This window comes from Ornithorhynchus anatinus, chromosome 10 (genome assembly GCF_004115215.2).
Source record: "Ornithorhynchus anatinus isolate Pmale09 chromosome 10, mOrnAna1.pri.v4, whole genome shotgun sequence".
Classification (NCBI taxonomy): Eukaryota; Metazoa; Chordata; class Mammalia; order Monotremata; family Ornithorhynchidae; genus Ornithorhynchus; species Ornithorhynchus anatinus.
In genome coordinates, this window is record NC_041737.1 from 50330080 (window position 1) to 50344094 (window position 14015).

The 14015-nt window shown below is 56.1% G+C and overlaps 1 pseudogene; it reads right to left on the minus strand.

The window, feature by feature from the left end:
• LOC100081524 overlaps positions 1 to 9605 on the minus strand; it is a 32414-nt pseudogene extending 22809 nt beyond the window's left edge.
• Positions 9606 to 14015: the final 4410 nt, after the last annotated feature.

Here is a 14015-nt window from a genome sequence, read left to right on the forward strand (position 1 = left end):
TAATCCTATCTCTACTGTGCAGGGGACAGAGTAGCTGAAAAAACTGAAATAAAAAAAACAAATCCAAAACTCAACGACAAGACACCCTACTCAGCTTCAGAAAGATGGTCATTCCTTCTCAGAGGGGGAGAGGATGGCGGGGGGCAGGAGGAGTGGGTAGTTTCCTTCTGACCTGGCCGCCAACCAGGCATCCTTTACCCCCTCTCGGTCTCTTCTCCGCTCGATGTCTCGGCTTCGAGGGAGCCGCCGCTTCCTGGAAGCGGCCAGCTTGCCCTCCCTGGGATGTTTCCTCCACGAGAGGAGGAAGGGACGGTCAATTCTCAGGGGTTTGTCCTTCTTCCTTCTCCGGCTCTAACTTGCGCCTTCTCCCCGCAGCGAGTGGCCCTGCCGAAGCTGGCCTCGGGCCGGAGCTCCCTGGGGGTCTCCTGGGGTGGGTCTCCTTAGTCCCCCGGATCCCCTGGACCCCTGGGGATCGGAGCGGTGTTTCCGTCTGCCTCCGGAGCAGGTTTCGCCGTGGCCCCTGGAGCTTCTTCGTCCCCCACCCCCCCGTCTTCTGAGAGGACTCAGATCATCTGTTCCGCCCCCCCGGTCACCCATTCTGTCCCTGGGTCATTCTGACACCGAGCCTTTGTGCCCCGGGACAATGGTGAGGCCCAACCGACCGCCCACTTCCTCGTCGCTTACCAGAGGACGCGGCTCTTCCCCGGCGTCCCCACCTGCCAAAGCCTCGCACCTGGGCCGGATGGCCACCAGCTCCTCACCCGGCCCCGGCCTGCTCCGGGCCCGGCTGGCGGGAGCCACCCCGAGGGGGTCGAGCCCCAGTCCCTGGCCCGGAGGGCCTCCTGTCCCGGCCTCCCCCGAGCCTGCCCGTTGGGGGGGCTCAGAGGGACCCTCGGCGGGCTCTCGGGACCCTCAAAACCCTCTTCCTTCGGACCGTCCGCCGGCCGGTCCCGGCCCATCCAGGCTCCGCCCACCGTCCTCAGACTCCATAGCTCCCCGGCCGAGTGACCGGGGGGCCAGAGTCCACTTGGCCGGGCCTCTTCTTCACCTCCTTGGTCCTCGGCCGGCCCAGGCCGCGGCTGCCAAATCCCACGCCCAAGACTAGAAGCAGGGGCGGGTGACCGGGTCCGGTTTCAGACCCCAGAGCGCAAGCGCCCGCTTCATTCTGGCGGTGGTTGTGGTTGGAGGCGGGACCGGCATCCCTTCGGGCCCGGGACAGAGCATCACTGCTCTCCTGTCGGCTTGGCTCCTGGCCCCGGGGGGCTCCTGTGTGACCTTGGGCAAGTCACTTCGATTCTCCGTGCCCCTGTTACTTCCTGTGTGAAACGAGGATTGAGACCGTGAGCCCCAAGTGGGACCGTGTCCAACCCGATTTGATTGTATTCACCCCTGCATTTAGTACAGTGCAGAGTAAGCACTTAAATACCACTATTATCATTTTTTGAGCATACTCTAGATGCACGGTATTAAGCTCTGGGGAGCCTGGCCCACTATCTGCCATTCTTTCGGTCGTTAGGACGAGAGCTGTGCTGCATCCAACCCAGGCCAGCACCGTGCCGAGGTAGGGACTTTTGGTGTTGATGATTAAATCACCGTTCCTATGCACATCCAGCGTACCCTTCTGAGGGGCTGCACAGGCCAGTGCTTCTTCCCATAATCGGCCTTTCCAACCCGTCCCGAACAATCTCTTCCTCACCTAAAATCTCTCCCCATTCCCGGCAGTAAATAAGAGGGCAGACCGAATCTAGAAAACGGAGGCCCAGAGAGGGAGAGTGACTTGTCCCACATCACACAGGAAAACAGTGACCAGGTAGGCTCGGCCCCAAGTCCTCTCCCAAATACCGCTCCTCTCCTGGCAACGGGCTTGCGACTTCAACGCCGGGTGCCACACGAGGAAAAGAAGCCAAAGCACAGACCGTCTATTGGCTAAAATAAAAAAAAAAAGTCTGCTTCTTTGGACTTCTAGAGCTCCTGGCTTAAAAGTACATACCGTACTCGCTTCTCATTTAAACGAGTCTCAGAGATGTCCAGAAACTGGCTTTGACTCCCGCAGACAACCACACTTTAAGATGATGTTCAAAGGAAAATTACTAGTGGGATCCGGCAAAGTGAGAGTTGACTAGCTCGGTTGCCCGCATTAAGCACCTGTGAAATGGAATAGAGCTGACAGGGAAACTGAGTCCCCCAGAGGTCAAGAGACTTGGGCAAGGACACTCTGAGTGGGTAACAGAGTCGGGACTAGAATCCCCGCCTCAAGTCTCAGTTCTGGTCTGGACCTCTCCGGCAAGCCCTGTTTAGCTGTTCACACGGACACCTGATCAGAGAAGCAAATCGGCAGGAGCGACAGATTACCCTCCGGCTGCCCCTGGACACTCCAACGGCTTCCCTTTTTAATTCTCACCTAGCGACAGCTCAGATTTGGGCCTTCACAATAATGATAATGATTATTATTAGTAATAGCAATAATAATAATATTTCTTAAGCACTTACCATGTGTCAAGCACTGGTCTAAGTCTGGGTTCGGTACAAGTTAATCCGGTCGGACACAGTCCCTATCCCATAGGGGGCTCACAGTCTTCATCCCCATTTTACAGATGGTAAAATGATGGTACAGATGGTACAGATCTGAGGTCCGGAGAAGTGAAGCGACTTGCCCAAGGTCACACAGCGGACCAGCGGGGAGTTAGGATTAGAACCCAGGTCTTCGTGACTTCCAGGCCCGTGTTCTATCCACGAGGCCGTGCCGCTTCCCCACGTCTTGGAAATTCAGGGATATTGCGTGATTTATCTGTACGTCTCAAAACAGACCAACAGATAAGAAACTGAGGAGGAGGAAGGAGTACGCAGGCTCACTCGCTATTTCAAACTCAGTATTCCTGCTCGTCTGGGCACTGAGGTAAAGGGAATATTTCCCGGCGAGCTCAGAGCCCAAGAATATTCTTGGCCTGGAAGTTTTTCAACAACCTCACGTCAATCAACCGGGATACTTCGCAACCGGTCAACCTTTCGAAATGAAGGTTTGGTTCTTTGGAGGAGTTCCGCATTCCATCACAGAGACAGACTCCACAGGCAAACGAAAGGAGCTCTTCTACCTTAAAGAACACGAAAATCATGCGGAAATGCCGCCCAGGCAGCTTCCTCTACCGTCGGTGGAGCCGAGCACTCGTCGGGATCCTGGAGTTGGCGCAAACCCCAGGACGCAAGGGCCACGGATGTCAGAGGCGGCGGCAGAACCCCGGGCCTCTTCCGGTTCAGCTGGATTGTGGCCGCCACTTCCCGAGGATGAGCGAGCGGGCCTCTTTTCAAAACCTTCTTTTCAAAGTTGGGCAAGAGGGGGTGGAGCAGCTCCCAGGGCTTCCCTCAAACAAGTAGATTGAAATTTAAAAGGTTAAACAGAGAAGCGCCTTCCCCACGAGTGACCGATGGTACTGAGTCAGCGCCTCATCGCGAGGCAGTGAGGCCGAAGAGGAAAGCCGGGCTCTCTCCCCTGGACCGGCCCGGCGACCATCCGTGGAGTCGGAGGGAATGGGAAGAGCTCACTGTGGGCAGGTAATGTGTCTGTTTATTGTCCTAGTGTACTCTCCCGAGCGCTTAGTACAGTGCTCTGCACACGGTAAGCGCTCGATAAATATGATTGACTGGTGAAGCAAATTCGACGGCTACTCGCTGGAAAGGAAAGCCCGGCTCTGTCTATAGGGGAGCGGGCACAGTTTTGGAAGGAACTTTTTGATGGAAAACCCTCTCAGCTGCCTTTGACGCTTTCTACTGCCCCTTTCTCCTGGAAACATTATCCGACCTTGGCTTCGCCGACACGGTCCTCTCCCGTTTCTCCTCCTATCTCTCTGGTCACTCATTTTCGGTCTTTTTCGCGGGCTCTTCATCCGCCTCCCCCTCAAGGTTCAGTTCTGGGTTCCCTCCTAGTCTCCACCTACATCCGCTCCCCTGGAGAACCCGTTCGCTCCCAAGCTTTCAACTATGCCGATGATTCCCAAATCTACATCTCCAGTCATCTCCCTCCCTCTCTGCAGTCTTGCATTTCCTTCTGCCTTCAGGACATCTCTACTTGGATGCCCCGCTGACATCTCAAACTTAACGTGTCCAAAATAGACCTCTTTATCTTTCCACCCACTCCCTGTCCTCCCCCTGATTTTCCCTTCAAGTAGGTAGCGCCACCATCCTTCCGGTCTCCCAAGCCCGTAACCTTGGAGTTATCTTCGACTCATCTCTCTCGTCCAACCCGCATATTCGATCGCTAGATCCTTTCGGTTCGACCTTCAAAACGGGGCTAAAATCCACCCTATTCTCTCTATCCAAACCGCAACCACGTTAATCTAGGCGCTTCTCCTATCCCGCCTTGATTACCGTATCAGCCTCCTTGCTGCCTTCCAGGCCTCCTGTCTCTCCCAACTCCAGTCCATACTTCACTCTGCTGCCCAGATCGCTTTTCTAGAAAAACGTTCAGGACATGTTTCCCCTCTCCTCGAGAACCTCCAGTGGTTGGCCATCCACCTCCACATCAAACGGAAACCCCTTACCATCGGCTATAAAGCAGTCAATCCCCTTGCTCCCTCTACCTCACCTTGCTACTCTCCCACTATAACCCAGCCCGCACACTTTGCTCCTCTAATGCAGACCTACTCGCTGTACCCGGATCTCATCTATCTTGTCACTGGCCTCTCACCCACCTCCTGCCTCTGGCCTGGAACACCCTCCCTCTTCACAGACGACGGACAATCGCTCTCCCCACCTTCGAAGCCTCACTGAAGGCGCGCCTCCTCCAAGAGGCCTTCCCTAAGCCCTCCTTTCCTCTTCTCCCACTCCCTTCTGCGTCACCCTGATTTGCTCCTCTTATTCACCCCTCCCTCAACTCCCACAGCCCCACAGCACTTGCGTACATATTCGTAATTTATTTATATTAATTTCTGCTTCACCCTCTAGACTATAAGATGATTGTGGGCCGGGAATTTTTGAACCGTTTTTGTTATATTGTTACACTGTACTATGATAGCACTTTGAGACTAATAACGATTACGGTATTTGTTCAGCACCTACTACGTGCCAAGCACTGTTCTAGGTGCTGGGGTAGATACAAGTGAATCAGGTCGGACATTTTCCCTGTCCCACATGGAGTTCACGGTTCAAAGAGGGAGAACAGATATTGAATGTTCACTTTAGAATTGAGGAAACTGAGGCACTGAGAAGTTAAGCGACTTGTCCAAGGTCACCCAGCAGGCAAATGGCAGAGAAGGGGTTAGAACCCAGGTCCTCTGACTCCCAGGCCCAGGCTCTTTCCACTAGGCCACGCTGCTTCCCAGATAAATGAGGAATCTGGGAAATTGCTTGTCCTGCCATTAGGTTTTCTCCAGGAGGGATTGCAGAAGAACAGTTGCCCCCCCCCCACCAAAAAGATTTACATTCTGTAGTGTTGGTGGGTGGTGGGGTGTCCCCTCTGGCCTCCAGGAGCCCTCCCTCATCAAGCCCTAGACGGGGGCTGGGGGTCAAAAATGGTTGACCCAACTGGCTCCCACCCTGGCCACTGCTCGAGGAAATGAGTTCACAAGACAGCAAGGGTGAACCATAAGACGCTGAAGCTCGCTACCGTCTTGGACGGCGGAGAGAGGGCATTTCCTGGAGGTCTCGGGCCAAGTCTCCGATTTTAGAACCCATGCGACCGGAAGGCCTCTGGCCAGATCAGAAGAGTCAGCCTGGGAATGGTATAAACGACCTCCTGGGGCTACCTGAGGTGAGCATCCTGATCCACGTAACCTGGACGTCCGGGCATCGGCCCCAGAGCACTGTGAGTCTTCTAGGGAGCCAATGAATAACCTGGAAGCAGGAAATGCTCTGTGAACTCCTCGATACCTGAAAGTTCAATAGGATTGAACTATTGAATTATTGAACTATTGAAACTATTGAAAGCTCCTCGAGGGCAGGGTTCATATCTTCTAACTCAGCTGCACTCTCCTGAGTGGTTAGCACAACACTCCGCCCACAGTCAACACTCAAAAAATTTTATTGAGTGTAAATTCCTTGAGGGTAGGGATCATCTCTCCCAGCTCTGTTTTACTCTCCCAAGTGCTTAGGACAGTGGTCTGGACTTAGGAAGTGCTCATTAAATACCAATGATTGAAATAGTGGCATCTGTCATGTCGGTGCCTTTTGTTCTAGGTCATCTCAGAGATCGATTTTATCTTCCAAACATTGGCTCGCCTCCCTCCCTTGGCTGGACTTTCTGACATTCATCGGAATCCGACGTGACGGCAGGAGACCCACAGTCTTCCCGGTGTTTCTCGGGCCTCGGAGGTAGACACTCTCCCGGTTGCCCGGGGCCAGGAATTGGCTCTGGTCGCCAACCTGCAGAAGCGTCTGTGGGGGCTGGTTGGGGAGGGGGCCGGGGGGAGAAGGTGCTGCTCTGGGTGGGTGAGGTCTGGCCGGTGAAAGGACTGGTTCTGAACATCACCGCCCCAGCCCAGTCCCAGCCCCAGATGAGCGAAGCGAAAAGGAGAGCTTTCCCCAGAGATTGTCACTGCAGGGCAGCTGAGGGTGAGGGAGGAGCCCGTTCACAAAGGCCAAGGGCTGGAGGGCAGGGTTACACAATCAAAACAATCTGGTAATTCAGTCCCATCTCCCCACCGGCCTCCGCCCCCGGCAGCTGCCACCGGGTGGGTCGGTTTGCCGGGGGTTCCCTGCTCCCCAGACTTCCTCCCCGTCCCCCGACTGACACCCGCACTTTGGGGTCCTGCACGGTTGGACTGGCTCGGAGACTACGACGTAGCACCGTGAAGCACAGCACCGCGTCTCCTGAACCCACAGCGCCGACCGAGTGCCAACCCTTGGAGCTGAGGGCTCCATAAAGAGCCAGTTCAACCACCCTGGGGCTTCCGCTAAAGATCACGGTACTATTGATAATTGTGGTAATTATTAAGTGCTGACTCTGTGCCAGGAAACGATCTGGGCATGTCACTCCCCTTCTTAAACAACTCCAGTGGTTGCCTAACGACCTCCGCTCCAAACAAAAACTCCTCACTCTAGGCTTCGAGGCTCTCCACCACCTCGCGCGCCCCACCTCTCCTCCCTTCTCTCTTTCCACCGCCCACCCCGCACGCTCCGCTCCTCCGCCGCCCGCCTCCTCGCCGTCCCCCGGTCTCGCCCGTCCCGCCGTCGACCCCCGGGCCGCGTCCTCCCGCGGTCCCGGAACGCCCTCCCTCCTCACCTCCGCCGAACCGATTCTCTTCCCCTCTTCAAAACCCTACTTAAAACTCACCTTCTCCAAGAGGCCTTCCCAGACTGAGCTCCCCTTCTCCCTCCACTCCCTCTACCACCCCCCCTTCACCTCTCCACAGCTAAACCCTCTTTTCCCCCTTTCCCTCTGCTCCTCCACCTCTCCCTTCCCCTCCCCACAGCACTGTACTCGTCCGCTCGACTGTATATATTTCCGTTACCCTATTTATTTTGTTAATGAATCGTACATCGCCTCGATTCTATTTAGTCGCCATCGGTTTTTACGAGACGTTCTTCCCCTCGACTCTATTTATCGCCATCGTTCTCGTCCGTCCGTCTCCCCCGATCGGACCGTGAGCCCGTCAGACGGCAGGGACCGTCTCTATCTGTTGCCGACCTGTTCATCCCAAGCGCTCAGTACAGTGCTCTGCACATAGTAAGCGCTCAATAAATACTATTGAATGAATGAATGAATTTGTACAGATGAGGGAACTGAGACACAGAGGATAATAATAATGATTATAGTATTCGTTAAGCACTCGAATGTGCCAAGCACTATTCTAAGCGCGTGGTAGTTAGAAGGTAATCAGGTCGTCCCACGTGGGGCTCATAGTCTTCACCCCCATTTTACAGACGGAACTGAGACACAGCAAAGTTAAGCGGTTCGCCCCAGGTCACGCAGCAGACAAGTGGCGGAGCCGGCGTTAGAACCCACGTCTTCTGACTCCCGAGCCCGGGCTCTTGCCACTAAGCCATGCTGCTTCTCTGCTTCTCTTTCACGTTGAAATGCCCCCCAGCCTCCCAGATGGGACAGGTTGGTGGGAGTAGGCGGGTCACAACCATCCAAGCTGAGTCTGCGAGGGGAGAAGGGGTCGGGGGCACCCGTCCCCCCCAAAAGGTCACCACCTGGACCGTCTCCCCAATCCTGGCGGACACAGAACCCCTGGCACTTTCAGTTCCACGAGCGGAGCCTGCAAGTGCCCGAGAGAAGCCGCCCGCAGCCCAGGATGGGTTGGGACCTGCTTCGCCCTCTCACACCCTGACCCTACCCGACGCCCCCCGGCCTCCTGCCCGCTGGATCCTAAGTTCCTCCCACCGGACTGTAAACTGCTTGAGGGCAGGGATCGCGTCTACCGATTCCATCGTACTGGACTCTCCCACGCACTCAGAACGGTGCTCCGCACCCAGTAATGGCTCAATAAATACCACGGTTTGACCCAGCAAGAGTCAACTCAGCAAGAGAGAGGGCTGTGGCCTCTCTCCTCTCCCAGCCTCCCCGACCGAGGAACAGCCGAACCATTCGGGTGGCTAGTTGACCTTTCTCACGTGTGACAGTCCGGTTTTCGGCTGACCCGTGCCCCGCCCAGCACCCGTATTTCTATTTCCAGCCTGCGGCTTCCGTACGACTCGGGTCCTCCCGCCGAGTTCTACGGCTCGGGATGGGCACCTCCGCTCCCTCCGGACCAAGCGTGTGGCGTCGGGGGGGTCCCCCACCTCCCCCCACGAGAAAGACCCAAGTTCCAGGGGGACGGGTGCACAACTGCAAAACGACACCTGGGACATCACATACCGTTCTGTGGCCCGCCCGGGGTTGTCACCCGTGACATCTCGGGCCGCTCCACGTCTGGTATTTTTGAGGTCACCTGTGGCTCCTCCACCACGGAAGCCATCCGCGGGTTGGCCCGCTCCTCCTGTTTCTGTGCCCGGCGCTTAGAACAGTGCCCAGAGCTTAGAACAGTGCTTGGCACGTAGTAAGCGCTTAACGAATGCCGTCGTCATTATTATTTCTCCTTTAGGAAAGGGTTTTTAAGATGACGGACGCAATTCAAACACTCGACTGAGTCGCCGAAGCCCTCGGGTCGGGTCCCAACCGCTTAGGACAGTGCTCCGAACCCAGTAACTGCTCAATAGAGTCCGACCGATCGATTGACCGATCCCACAGGGGTCGACTCAACGAGAGAGAGATGGCCAACTCCCCCGGCTGCCGCTACAGACGAACGGCAAAGGCATTAGGGTGGCCCGTGGTCCCACTTGCCCACGGTCCCCCAGCAGGCCGGTGACGACGAGTCCTTCCGAATGCAACTGGTCCCGGGACGGTCGGGGGAGGGGGATCCCTCAGCCCCTCTTTGGGGCCTTTCCCAGGACCCTCCCCCTTCGCCTCTCCCGACCCCTCCCCAGAGGAGGAGACTCACCACAAAGGTAGGGTTGCTCCGCCCCCGGAGCCCATTGACCGTGGACGACATGGCTGCTGGGTGGGTTCTCGCTTGCCTTGGGTGAAGAGGAGAATTAGGAAAAGGAGGAAGACTCGCTCCCCGGAAGAAATGAGACTCGGGCCCGGCAGAGGCCCGGCCCTGATGACTTGGCACGGGGCTGAGGATTGAGGTGATCTGGCCGGGAAGCTGGGTGGCCCCAAGAGCCAGTTCCTCCCCTTGGCATTCTGCCATTGCCACTTAATTGGCATATGCCTCGAGGCTCCCGCCCCTCGTCCCTCACCCCGCCCCTGACACCCTCCTTCCCATCCGAGCAGTTCGATCCCGCCCTGCCTTGCTCAATCCTTCATATTGCATCACTTCCACCCCTGGATAGCTGAAGCTGCCCTCCGTGCCAATCGATCGACAGCGCTCACTGAGCATTTATAGCGTGCGGAGCACTGTACTCAGCCCCCGGGAGAGTACGACGAGATTAACAGGCACCCTCCCTGCCCTCAAGGAGCTGACATTCTGGTGGGAGAGACGGTCTCTCAAATACATTACAGGTAAGGGAAGTCACCGTGTATAAAGACATGGAAATGAGTGCTTTTGAAGGTGGGGGTGGAGGTACCTAAGTGCCACGTCCCACCTCTGGCCTGTTTTAAGAGCCGGGCGAATCTGCCATCTGCCCTCCTTCCTCCCATCTGCCAAACCATCACACTTCCCCCCTTCAAAGCCCCGCTGAAGGCTCACCTCCTCCAAGAGGCCTTCCCCGATTAAGCCCCCCTTTTCCTCAGCTTCCCCCTCCCCTCCACGTCGCCCCGATTCGCTCCCTTTGCTCTACCCCGCCTCCCCACAGCACTTGTGTATATACGCACATATCTATAATTCTGATTATTTACACTGATGCCCGTTTACTTAGTTCGATGTCCGTCTCCACCCTTCTAGGCTCTAAGCCCGGTGTGGGCGGGGATAGCCTCTCTACATTGCTGAATTGCACTTTCCAAGTGCTTAGCACAGAGCTCGGCGCACAGTAAGCGCTCAGTAAATACAACTGAATGACTAAATGACAGCGGTTGGAAGGGAGGGGCTCTGTGGAAATACGAAATCGCAGAAGTAGAGATTCAATCCTTCCTCCGCCTGTTCGGTGCCATTCTACCCTAAAGAGACTTAGTTTAGAACGTGAGCTCAGTTCTCCTAGAGCGCGGAGTTTGTTGTCCCGACGAACCACACTTTAAGGACAGTTTGTGTCACAGCATATACTTTGTAATCGAGGCTACTTATTAAATAGCAAAAATAATAACGATAATAACGGTAAGCCGGGAGCTTCGTCGTAGGAAGGGAACCGGTCTGCCAACTCGGTTGTAAGGTTCTCTCTCAAGCGTTCGGTACGGTGCTCTGCCGCACGGTACGAAGACACTGAATCCGATGGTTGCAAGCTTCCGACTGAGGTGGAATGACAAAAGTAGCCATTGGAGGGTTTACGAAGAAAGGAGGCGCAGAGTACAGTGCCCTGCACACAGTGAGCGCTCAATAAGTATTCATTCATTCATTCATTCAATAGTATTTATTGAGCGCTTACTATGTGCAGAGCACTGTACTAAGCGCTTGGGATGAACAAGTCGGCAACAGATAGAGACAGTCCCTGCCGTTTGACGGGCTTACAGTCTAATCGGGGGAGACGGACAGACAAGAACGATGGCACTAAACAGCGTCAAGGGGAAGAACATCTCGTAAAAACCGATGGCAACTAAATAGAATCAAGGCGATGTACAATTCATTAACAAAATAAATAGGGTAACGAAAATATATACAGTTGAGCGGACGGGTACAGTGCTGTGGGGATGGGAAGGGAGAGGTGGAGGAGCAGAGGGAAAAGGGGGAAAATGAGGCTTTAGCTGCGGAGAGGTAAAGGGGGGATGGCAGAGGGAGTAGAGGGGGAAGAGGAGCTCAGTCTGGGAAGGCCTCTTGGAGGAGGTGATTTTTAAGTAAGGTTTTGAAGAGGGAAAGAGAATCAGTTTGGCGGAGGTGAGGAGGGAGGGCGTTCCGGGACCGCGGGAGGACGTGACCCGGGGGTCGACGGCGGGATAGGCGAGACCGAGGGACGGCGAGGAGGTGGGCGGCAGAGGAGCGGAGCGTGCGGGGTGGGCGGTAGAAAGAGAGAAGGGAGGAGAGGTAGGAAGGGGCAAGGTGATGGAGAGCCTCGAAGCCTAGAGTGAGGAGTTTCTGTTTGGAGCGGAGGTCGATAGGCAACCACTGGAGTTGTTTAAGAAGGGGAGTGACATGCCCAGATCGTTTCTGCAGGAAGATGAGCCGGGCAGCGGAGTGAAGAATAGACCGGAGCGGGGCGAGAGAGGAGGAAGGGAGGTCAGAGAGAAGGCCGACACAGTGGTCTAGCCGGGATATAACGAGAGCCCGTAATAGTAAGGTAGCCGTTTGGGTGGAGAGGAAAGGGCGGATCTTGGCGATATTGTAGAGGTGAAACCGGCAGGTCTCGGTAACGGATAGGATGTGTGGGGTGAACGAGAGGGACGAGTCAAGGATGACACCGAGATTGCGGGCCTGCGGGACGGGAAGGATGGTCGTGCCATCCACGGTGATGGAGAGGTCTGGGAGCGGACCGGGCTTGGGAGGGAAGATGAGGAGCTCAGTCTTGCTCATGTTGAGTTTTAGGTGGCGGGCAGACATCCAGGTGGAGACGTCCCGGAGGCAGGAGGAGATGCGAGCCTGAAGGGAGGGGGAGAGGACAGGGGCGGAGATGTAGATCTGCGTGTCATCTGCGTAGAGATGGTAGTCAAAGCCGTGAGAGCGGATGAGTTCACCGAGGGAGTGAGTGTAAATGGAGAACAGAAGAGGGCCGAGAACTGACCCTTGAGGAACTCCAACAGTTAAAGGATGGGAGGGGGAGGAGGCTCCAGCGTAGGAGACCGAGAATGATCGGCCAGAGAGGTAAGAGGAGAACCAGGAGAGGACAGAGTCCGTGAAGCCAAGGTGAGATAAGGTACGGAGGAGGAGGGGATGGTCGACAGTGTCAAAGGCAGCAGAGAGGTCAAGGAGGATCAGAATGGAGTAGGAGCCATTGGATTTGGCAAGAAGGAGGTCATGGGTGACCTTAGAGAGAGCAGTCTCAGTAGAGTGGAGGGGACGGAAGCCAGATTGGAGGGGGTCTAGGAGAGAATGGGAGTTAAGGAATTCTAGGCATCGATTGTAGACGACTCGTTCTAAGATTTTGGAAAGGAAGGGTAGTAGGGAGATAGGACGATAACTGGAGGGGGAAGTGGGGTCAAGAGCGGGTTTTTTTAGGATGGGGCTGACGTGGGCGTGTTTGAAGGCAGAGGGGAAGGAGCCCTTGGAGATTGAGTGGTTAAAAATAGAAGTTAAGGAAGGGAGGAGGGCAGGGGCGATGGTTTTAAGAAGGTGAGAGGGAATGGGGTCCGAGGCGCAGGTGGAGGGGGTGGCACTTGCGAGGAGGGAGGAGATCTCCTCTGAGGATACTGCAGGGAAGGATGGGAAAGTAGGGGAGGGGGTTGTTGGGGGGGAGGGGAGAGGCGGAGGGGTGACTTTGGGGAGCTCAGACCTGATCGTGTTGATTTTCGTGAGGAAATAGGTGGCCAGATCATTAGGGGTGAGAGATGGGGGAGGGGGAGGAACAGGGGGCCTAAGGAGAGAGTTAAAGGTCCGGAACAATCGGCGGGGGTGACGGGCATGGGTGTCGATGAGGGAGGAGAAGAAGCTTTGCCTGGCGGAGGAGAGGGCAGAGTTAAGGCAGGAAAGGATAAATTTGAAGTGTGTGAGGTCGGCTCGGTGCTTGGACTTTCGCCAGCGGCGCTCAGCAGCTCGAGCACAGGAGCGTAGGAGGCGGACGGAGGAGGTGATCCAGGGCTGTGGGTTAGTGGCGCGAGAGCGGCGGAGGGAAAGGGGGGCGAGAGAGTCGAGATGAGTAGTGAGGGTGGAGTTGAGAGCGGAGACCTGATCGTCGAGAGTGGGAAGAGAGGACAGGGCGGCAAGGTGAGGCGAGATGCTATTGGAAAGACGGATGGGATCGAGAGAGCGGAGGTCTCTGTGGGGCAGTAGCGAAGATTTGCAGGGGGAGGGAGTGTGAGAGATGAGGCAGGTGAGAAGGTTATGGTCCGAGAGAGGGATTTCAGAGTCGGTGAGTGAGGAGATAGTGCAGCGGTAGGAGATGACGAGATCGAGGGTGTGACCGAGTCGGTGAGTGGGCGCGGTATGGTGGAGGAGGAGGTCGGCAGAGTCGAGGAGGGATAGCAGGCGGGCGGCAGAGGAGTCGTCGGGTACATCCGTATGGATGTTGAAGTCTCCAAGGATCAGAGTGGGCAGAGAGAAGGAGAGAAGGAAGGTGAGAAAGGGGTCAAGGTGGTTGAAGAAGTCGGAGGTGGGACCGGGAGGGCGGTAGATGACGGCGACAAGTAACTGGAGTGGGTGGTAGAGGCGAATGATATGGGCTTCGAAGGAGGGGAAGGAGAGGGAGGGGGGAGGAGGGATAGTGCGGAAGCGGCATCGGGGCGAGAGGAGGAAGCCGACGCCTCCTCCCTTACCGGTGAGTCTGGGGGAGTGGGAGAAGGAGAGGCCTCCGCTGGAGAGAGC